The sequence below is a fragment of the Pleurodeles waltl genome, chromosome 12 (assembly GCF_031143425.1).
Source record: "Pleurodeles waltl isolate 20211129_DDA chromosome 12, aPleWal1.hap1.20221129, whole genome shotgun sequence".
Taxonomy (NCBI): Eukaryota; Metazoa; Chordata; class Amphibia; order Caudata; family Salamandridae; genus Pleurodeles; species Pleurodeles waltl.
In genome coordinates, this window is record NC_090451.1 from 128,302,519 (window position 1) to 128,312,587 (window position 10,069).

Here is a 10,069-nt window from a genome sequence, read left to right on the forward strand (position 1 = left end):
AACAGAAGTTCGATCTTATCCACGTAGGGAGAACGAATTATTTGTTAAACCTTACATTTGAAGGTAATCTAAGCAGAAAGAAGCAAAACAACAGTAGCGCCCATCAGTCGATTTCTTGGAGTCCACAGTTTAGGAGATTATTTAGAAAGAGTTTAAAAGAGTGAAGTGTAACTTTTAAAATTAGGGACGTATTGGTAGAGTCTCCGTGTATGCAAATTGCAGGGAGATGCGTCATTAAAATAAATCCCTGGCAGCGGTGGGATTCGAACCCACGCCTCCAAAGAGACTGGAGCCTAAATCCAGCGCCTTAGACTACTCAGCCACACTACCTCCTGGTATGTGGGTGTCTGTGCAAGTCATGAGCACCGAAACCCTGATCCTACACAGTTGGTCTGCAAAGTCGAGTCGATAAAAGGACATTATTATAAGTTTGGGAGGGTGATGTGGTAATTGAAGATTATCTCTCTTAACCAGTCACTGCACAAGTCTTCTTCCAGCTGCTCAAATTCACTGCAATCGCCTTAAAATACAACACTCTCCGAGCAAAGCCTTCTGACCAATGTATAAGCATCAGCTCTAAATATGACAACGTGACTCGATCATTTTCTAATTAAACAAATGTTCATACTGGTGGGGTAATTTCTTAGGGTGGGATCTAATGAATGAGCAGTTCATTCAAAAATAACCGAGGAGCTGCACGTATTGATGACATCAGCCCTTTTGCCCCATCCAGTCTCCCCAACACACCCTTTGCTTTCTAGTGACGTCATGTCTTGTGTGGCCTATTCACATTCTGCTGTTTGTTAGGTCGAGCCTCGGCAGTGCGCATGCGATGTCTGGGCATGCATTCTGTGTTCTGTGGTCACAGTCCGCCTATTGGCTTTTTATTGGTAACTCGGATTGTTCTTTAGAAAGGCTTCCTTTCTACTGGGTAATCTTTCTTCTTTGAACCTCCTTTTAGACTTTTAGTTACTTGTTTCCGCCCAGAGAGCAGGGACTAAGTACAATATGGTTCCACCCAGTGTGTTTAAGTGTTTGTTTTACTGCACTATTTAATCCTTTCGCCTGGCTTGTGTTTTAGTATTGTTGTGTTATGTCCTTCCCCGTCTTTGGTGTTTCCGTCCTCCTCATGTTCCCTCCTTCTCCCTCCTTGCTTCAGCTACAGGGGTATCGGATGCTTTCCGCCAGTGCAGGATTGTCGTGTTATTCGCGTTGACGTCTTTGATGTTTCCTGCCCTCGGTATCTTTATTTATTGCATCTTTAGTTGTTGTAATAAAGAGCTCGCTCAAAACATTACGACTGCTCTTCATCACGTGTGCTACTCCCTTGGGGGTGAACCAATGTAAAGGTGTAGATGTGGGCGTGGAAGAGTTGTGTTCACGTCCACTTCTCATCTTTTTTGGTCGAAACACTAGCATTCCTGAAGTCCCAGTTGGAAGTGTTATCATCTTGTTCGTGCTCGCTACAAAGTGGGATTTAAACACTCTCTTTGACTGCTTGTCCCCAATCTTTCCACCGCTCTCCCCCTCCCCTGGCACTCCTTCTCCGAGATAGAGATATGCTGAGCGTGAAGCCGGCGTCACTCGGTGACCAAGTATGGAGAGTCCTAAGGGGTGGGTGCTTTTATTCAGCTGCTGTGTTAGGACGGGCAGACTTTTCAAGAATGTATAGTTTAACTGGTATTTTATCTGTGGCGCGCACACACAAAGCTCTCCTACCCTGTCTGCACATGCAGCCTCATACCATAGACACACATACCCTGCTACATAATTTTTAACTTTGTATTTCATTATCTCTCCTGTCTCCCCTACTTTTATCTCCTCTTCCATTCTCTCTGTCTTGCTCACCCACTCTTCTCTCTTTTGTGGTTGCTCTTTCCCTGCTTCTCATGTTCTCTCCATCTCAACTGCCTCTCCCCCTCAGCCATTCTCTTTCTCGCTGGTTATCTGTAAAGGGTTGATGACTCCCAGTACATGCAGCTGAATGGCTGCTCTTCAGTCCATCTACTCAGAGGCTTGCATTATCTATGGACTGTGCGGCACTTCTGTCAAGCACCAGGGCCTTGGCACCGCACCCAACACAGAGCGCTGCAGAAGAACGCACCAGGGCCTTGGCACCGCACCCAACACAGAGCGCTGCTGAAGAACGCACCAGGCCTTGGCACCGCACCCAACACAGAGCGCTGCTGAAGAACGCACCAGGCCTTGGCACCACACCCAACACAGAGCACTGCTGAAGAACGCACCAGGCCTTGGCACCGCACCCAACACAGAGCACTGCAGAAGAACGCACCAGGCCTTGGCACCGCACCCAACACAGAGCACTGCAGAAGAACGCACCAGGCCTTGGCACCGCACCCAACACAGAGCGCTGCTGAAGAACGCACCAGGCCTTGGCACCGCACCCAACACAGAGCGCTGCAGAAGAACGCACCGGGGCCTTGGCACCGCACCCAACACAGAGCGCTGCTGAAGAACGCACCAGGGCCTTGGCACCACACCCAACACAGAGCGCTGCTGAAGAACGCACCAGGCCTTGGCACCGCACCCAACACAGAGCGCTGCTGAAGAACGCACGGGCCTTGGCACCGCACCCAACACAGAGCGCTGCTGAAGAACGCACCAGGCCTTGGCACTGCACCCAACACAGAGCGCTGCTGAAGAACGCACCAGGCCTTGGCACCGCACCCAACACAGAGCGCTGCTGAAGAACGCACCAGGGCCTTGGCACCGCACCCAACACAGAGCGCTGCTGAAGAACGCACCAGGCCTTGGCACCGCACCCAACACAGAGCGCTGCTGAAGAACGCACCAGGCCTTGGCACCGCACCCAACACAGAGCGCTGCTGAAGAACGCACCAGGCCTTGGCACCGCACCCAACACAGAGCGCTGCAGAAGAACGCACCAGGCCTTGGCACCGCACCCAACACAGAGCGCTGCTGAAGAACGCACCGGGCCCTTGGCACCGCACCCAACACAGAGCGCTGCTGAAGAACGCACCAGGCCTTGGCACCGCACCCAACACAGAGCGCTGCTGAAGAACGCACCGGGACCTTGGCACCGCACCCAACACAGAGCGCTGCTGAAGAACGCACCAGGCCTTGGCACCGCACCCAACACAGAGCGCTGCTGAAGAACGTAACAGGCCTTGGCACCGCACCCAACACAGAGCGCTGCAGAAGAACGCACCAGGCCTTGGCACCGCACCCAACACAGAGCGCTGCTGAAGAACGCACCAGGGCCTTGGCACCGCACCCAACACAGAGCGCTGCTGAAGAACGCACCGGGACCTTGGCACCGCACCCAACACAGAGCGCTGCTGAAGAACGCACCAGGGCCTTGGCACCGCACCCAACACAGAGCGCTGCTGAAGAACGCACCAGGCCTTGGCACCGCACCCAACACAGAGCGCTGCTGAAGAACGCACCAGGCCTTGGCACCGCACCCAACACAGAGCGCTGCAGAAGAACGCACCAGGCCTTGGCACCGCACCCAACACAGAGCGCTGCAGAAGAACGCACCAGGCCTTGGCACCGCACCCAACACAGAGCGCTGCAGAAGAACGCACCAGGCCTTGGCACCGCACCCAACACAGAGCGCTGCTGAAGAACGCACCAGGGCCTTGGCACCGCACCCAACACAGAGCGCTGCAGAAGAACGCACCCGGCCTTGGCACCGCACCCAACACAGAGCGCTGCAGAAGAACGCACCGGGGCCTTGGCACCGCACCCAACACAGAGCGCTGCTGAAGAACGCACCAGGGCCTTGGCACCGCACCCAACACAGAGCGCTGCAGAAGAACGCACCAGGCCTTGGCACCGCACCCAACACAGAGCGCTGCAGAAGAACGCACCAGGCCTTGGCACCGCACCCAACACAGAGCGCTGCTGAAGAACGCACCAGGGCCTTGGCACCGCACCCAACACAGAGCGCTGCTGAAGAACGCACCAGGCCTTGGCACCGCACCCAACACAGAGCGCTGCTGAAGAACGCACCAGGCCTTGGCACCGCACCCAACACAGAGCGCTGCTGAAGAACGCACCGGGGCCTTGGCACCGCACCCAACACAGAGCGCTGCTGAAGAACGCACCGGGACCTTGGCACCGCACCCAACACAGAGCGCTGCTGAAGAACGCACCAGGGCCTTGGCACCGCACCCAACACAGAGCGCTGCTGAAGAACGCACCAGGCCTTGACACCGCACCCAACACAGAGCGCTGCTGAAGAACGCACCAGGGCGTTGGCACCGCACCCAACACAGAGCGCTGCTGAAGAACGCACCAGGGCCTTGGCACCGCACCCAACACAGAGCGCTGCTGAAGAACGCACCAGGCCTTGGCACCGCACCCAACACAGAGCATTGCTGAAGAACGCACCGGGCCCTTGGCAACACCGCACCCAACACAGAGCGCTGCTGAAGAACGCACCAGGGCCTTGGCAGCACTGCACCCAACACAGAGCGCTGCTGAAGAACGCACCGGGACCTTGGCACCGCACCCAACACAGAGCGCTGCAGAAGAACGCACCAGGCCTTGGCACCGCACCCAACACAGAGCGCTGCAGAAGAACGCACCAGGCCTTGGCACCGCACCCAACACAGAGCGCTGCAGAAGAACGCACCAGGCCTTGGCACCGCACCCAACACAGAGCGCTGCTGAAGAACGCACCAGGGCCTTGGCACCGCACCCAACACAGAGCGCTGCAGAAGAACGCACCCGGCCTTGGCACCGCACCCAACACAGAGCGCTGCAGAAGAACGCACCGGGGCCTTGGCACCGCACCCAACACAGAGCGCTGCTGAAGAACGCACCAGGGCCTTGGCACCGCACCCAACACAGAGCGCTGCAGAAGAACGCACCAGGCCTTGGCACCGCACCCAACACAGAGCGCTGCAGAAGAACGCACCAGGCCTTGGCACCGCACCCAACACAGAGCGCTGCTGAAGAACGCACCAGGGCCTTGGCACCGCACCCAACACAGAGCGCTGCTGAAGAACGCACCAGGCCTTGGCACCGCACCCAACACAGAGCGCTGCTGAAGAACGCACCAGGCCTTGGCACCGCACCCAACACAGAGCGCTGCTGAAGAACGCACCGGGGCCTTGGCACCGCACCCAACACAGAGCGCTGCTGAAGAACGCACCGGGACCTTGGCACCGCACCCAACACAGAGCGCTGCTGAAGAACGCACCAGGGCCTTGGCACCGCACCCAACACAGAGCGCTGCTGAAGAACGCACCAGGCCTTGACACCGCACCCAACACAGAGCGCTGCTGAAGAACGCACCAGGGCGTTGGCACCGCACCCAACACAGAGCGCTGCTGAAGAACGCACCAGGGCCTTGGCACCGCACCCAACACAGAGCGCTGCTGAAGAACGCACCAGGCCTTGGCACCGCACCCAACACAGAGCATTGCTGAAGAACGCACCGGGCCCTTGGCAACACCGCACCCAACACAGAGCGCTGCTGAAGAACGCACCAGGGCCTTGGCAGCACTGCACCCAACACAGAGCGCTGCTGAAGAACGCACCGGGACCTTGGCACCGCACCCAACACAGAGCGCTGCTGAAGAACGCACCAGGGCCTTGGCACCGCACCCAACACAGAGCGCTGCTGAAGAACGCACCAGGCCTTGGCACCGCACCCAACACAGAGCGCTGCTGAAGAACGCACCAGGCCTTGACACCGCACCCAACACAGAGCGCTGCTGAAGAACGCACCAGGGCCTTGGCACCGCACCCAACACAGAGCGCTGCTGAAGAACGCACCAGGCCTTGGCACCGCACCCAACACAGAGCGCTGCTGAAGAACGCACAAGGGCCTTGGCACCGCACCCAACACAGAGCGCTGCTGAAGAACGCACCAGGCCTTGGCACCGCACCCAACACAGAGCATTGCTGAAGAACGCACCGGGCCCTTGGCAACACCGCACCCAACACAGAGCGCTGCTGAAGAACGCACCAGGGCCTTGGCAGCACTGCACCCAACACAGAGCACTGCTGAAGAACGCACCGGGACCTTGGCAACACCGCACCCAACACAGAGCGCTGCTGAAGAACGCACCGGGACCTTGGCACCGCACCCAACACAGAGCATTGCTGAAGAACGCACCGGGCCCTTGGCAGCACCGCACCCAACACAGGGCGCTGCTGAAGAACGCACCAGGGCCTTGGCACCGCACCCAACACAGAGCGCTGCTGAAGAACGCACCAGGCCTTGGCACCGCACCCAACACAGAGCGCTGCTGAAGAACGCACCAGGCCTTGGCACCGCACCCAACACAGAGCGCTGCTGAAGAACGCACCAGGCCTTGGCACCGCACCCAACACAGAGCGCTGCTGAAGAACGCACCAGGCCTTGGCACCGCACCCAACACAGAGCGCTGCTGAAGAACGCACCAGGCCTTGGCAGCACTGCACCCAACACAGAGCGCTGCTGAAGAACGCACCAGGGCCTTGGCACCGCACCCAACACAGAGCGCTGCTGAAGAACGCACCAGGGCCTTGGCAGCACCGCACCCAACACAGAGCGCTGCTGAAGAACGCACCAGGCCTTGGCACCGCACCCAACACAGAGCACTGCTGAAGAACGCACCAGGGCCTTGGCACCGCACCCAACACAGAGCGCTGCTGAAGAACGCACCAGGGCCTTGGCAGCACCGCACCCAACACAGAGCACTGCTGAAGAACGCACCAGGCCTTGGCACCGCACCCAACACAGAGCGCTGCTGAAGAACGCACCAGGGCCTTGGCACCGCACCCAACACAGAGCGCTGCTGAAGAACGCACCAGGCCTTGGCACCGCACCCAACACAGAGCACTGCTGAAGAACGCACCAGGCCTTGGCACCGCACCCAACACAGAGCGCTGCTGAAGAACGCACCAGGCCTTGGCAGCACCGCACCCAACACAGAGCGCTGCTGAAGAACGCACCAGGGCCTTGGCAGCACCGCACCCAACACAGAGCACTGCTGAAGAACGCACCAGGCCTTGGCACCGCACCCAACACAGAGCGCTGCTGAAGAACGCACCAGGGCCTTGGCACCGCACCCAACACAGAGCGCTGCTGAAGAACGCACCAGGGCCTTGGCACCGCACCCAACACAGAGCACTGCTGAAGAACGCACCAGGCCTTGGCAGCACTGCACCCAACACAGAGCGCTGCTGAAGAACGCACCAGGGCCTTGGCACCGCACCCAACACAGAGCGCTGCTGAAGAACGCACCAGGGCCTTGGCAGCACCGCACCCAACACAGAGCACTGCTGAAGAACGCACCAGGCCTTGGCACCGCACCCAACACAGAGCGCTGCTGAAGAACGCACCAGGGCCTTGGCACCGCACCCAACACAGAGCGCTGCTGAAGAACGCACCAGGGCCTTGGCACCGCACCCAACACAGAGCACTGCTGAAGAACGCACCAGGCCTTGGCAGCACTGCACCCAACACATAGCGCTGCTGAAGAACGCACCAGGCCTTGGCACCGCACCCAACACAGAGCGCTGCTGAAGAACGCACCAGGCCTTGGCACCGCACCCAACACAGAGCGCTGCTGAAGAACGCACCAGGGCCTTGGCACCGCACCCAACACAGAGCACTGCTGAAGAACGCACCAGGCCTTGGCACCGCACCCAACACAGAGCGCTGCTGAAGAACGCACCAGGGCCTTGGCACCGCACCCAACACAGAGCGCTGCTGAAGAACGCACCAGGGCCTTGGCACCGCACCCAACACAGAGCACTGCTGAAGAACGCACCAGGCCTTGGCAGCACTGCACCCAACACATAGCGCTGCTGAAGAACGCACCAGGCCTTGGCACCGCACCCAACACAGAGCGCTGCTGAAGAACGCACCAGGCCTTGGCACCGCACCCAACACAGAGCGCTGCTGAAGAACGCACCGGGCCCTTGGCAACACCGCACCCAACACAGAGCGCTGCTGAAGAACGCACCAGGGCCTTGGCAGCACTGCACCCAACACAGAGCGCTGCTGAAGAACGCACCGGGACCTTGGCACCGCACCCAACACAGAGCGCTGCTGAAGAACGCACCAGGGCCTTGGCACCGCACCCAACACAGAGCGCTGCTGAAGAACGCACCAGGCCTTGGCACCGCACCCAACACAGAGCGCTGCTGAAGAACGCACCAGGCCTTGACACCGCACCCAACACAGAGCGCTGCTGAAGAACGCACCAGGGCCTTGGCACCGCACCCAACACAGAGCGCTGCTGAAGAACGCACCAGGCCTTGGCACCGCACCCAACACAGAGCGCTGCTGAAGAACGCACCAGGGCCTTGGCACCGCACCCAACACAGAGCGCTGCTGAAGAACGCACCAGGCCTTGGCACCGCACCCAACACAGAGCATTGCTGAAGAACGCACCGGGCCCTTGGCAACACCGCACCCAACACAGAGCGCTGCTGAAGAACGCACCAGGGCCTTGGCAGCACTGCACCCAACACAGAGCACTGCTGAAGAACGCACCGGGACCTTGGCAACACCGCACCCAACACAGAGCGCTGCTGAAGAACGCTCCAGGCCTTGGCACCGCACCCAACACAGAGCATTGCTGAAGAACGCACCGGGCCCTTGGCAACACCGCACCCAACACAGAGCGCTGCTGAAGAACGCACCAGGGCCTTGGCAGCACTGCACCCAACACAGAGCGCTGCTGAAGAACGCACCGGGACCTTGGCACCGCACCCAACACAGAGCGCTGCTGAAGAACGCACCAGGGCCTTGGCACCGCACCCAACACAGAGCGCTGCTGAAGAACGCACCAGGCCTTGACACCGCACCCAACACAGAGCGCTGCTGAAGAACGCACCAGGGCGTTGGCACCGCACCCAACACAGAGCGCTGCTGAAGAACGCACCAGGGCCTTGGCACCGCACCCAACACAGAGCGCTGCTGAAGAACGCACCAGGCCTTGGCACCGCACCCAACACAGAGCATTGCTGAAGAACGCACCGGGCCCTTGGCAACACCGCACCCAACACAGAGCGCTGCTGAAGAACGCACCAGGGCCTTGGCAGCACTGCACCCAACACAGAGCGCTGCTGAAGAACGCACCGGGACCTTGGCACCGCACCCAACACAGAGCGCTGCTGAAGAACGCACCAGGGCCTTGGCACCGCACCCAACACAGAGCGCTGCTGAAGAACGCACCAGGCCTTGGCACCGCACCCAACACAGAGCGCTGCTGAAGAACGCACCAGGCCTTGACACCGCACCCAACACAGAGCGCTGCTGAAGAACGCACCAGGGCCTTGGCACCGCACCCAACACAGAGCGCTGCTGAAGAACGCACCAGGCCTTGGCACCGCACCCAACACAGAGCGCTGCTGAAGAATGCACCAGGGCCTTGGCACCGCACCCAACACAGAGCGCTGCTGAAGAACGCACCAGGCCTTGGCACCGCACCCAACACAGAGCATTGCTGAAGAACGCACCGGGCCCTTGGCAACACCGCACCCAACACAGAGCGCTGCTGAAGAACGCACCAGGGCCTTGGCAGCACTGCACCCAACACAGAGCACTGCTGAAGAACGCACCGGGACCTTGGCAACACCGCACCCAACACAGAGCGCTGCTGAAGAACGCACCGGGACCTTGGCACCGCACCCAACACAGAGCATTGCTGAAGAACGCACCGGGCCCTTGGCAGCACCGCACCCAACACAGGGCGCTGCTGAAGAACGCACCAGGGCCTTGGCAGCACCGCACCCAACACAGAGCGCTGCTGAAGAATGCACCGGGCCCTTGGCAGCACTGCACCCAACACAGAGCGCTGCTGAAGAACGCACCAGGGCCTTGGCACCGCACCCAACACAGAGCGCTGCTGAAGAACGCACCAGGCCTTGGCACCGCACCCAACACAGAGCGCTGCTGAAGAACGCACCAGGCCTTGGCACCGCACCCAACACAGAGCGCTGCTGAAGAACGCACCAGGCCTTGGCACCGCACCCAACACAGAGCGCTGCTGAAGAACGCACCAGGCCTTGGCAGCACTGCACCCAACACAGAGCGCTGCTGAAGAACGCACCAGGGCCTTGGCACCGCACCCAACAC

The 10,069-nt window shown here is 59.8% G+C and overlaps 1 non-coding gene across 1 annotated transcript; it reads right to left on the minus strand.

Annotated features, from left to right (window-relative positions):
* Positions 1 to 248: 248 nt before the first annotated feature.
* On the minus strand, positions 249 to 330 carry TRNAL-UAG (transfer RNA leucine (anticodon UAG)). The gene has a single exon. It is a non-coding gene; the product is annotated as a tRNA-Leu (tRNA).
* Between the last annotated feature and the right edge of the window lie 9,739 nt (positions 331 to 10,069).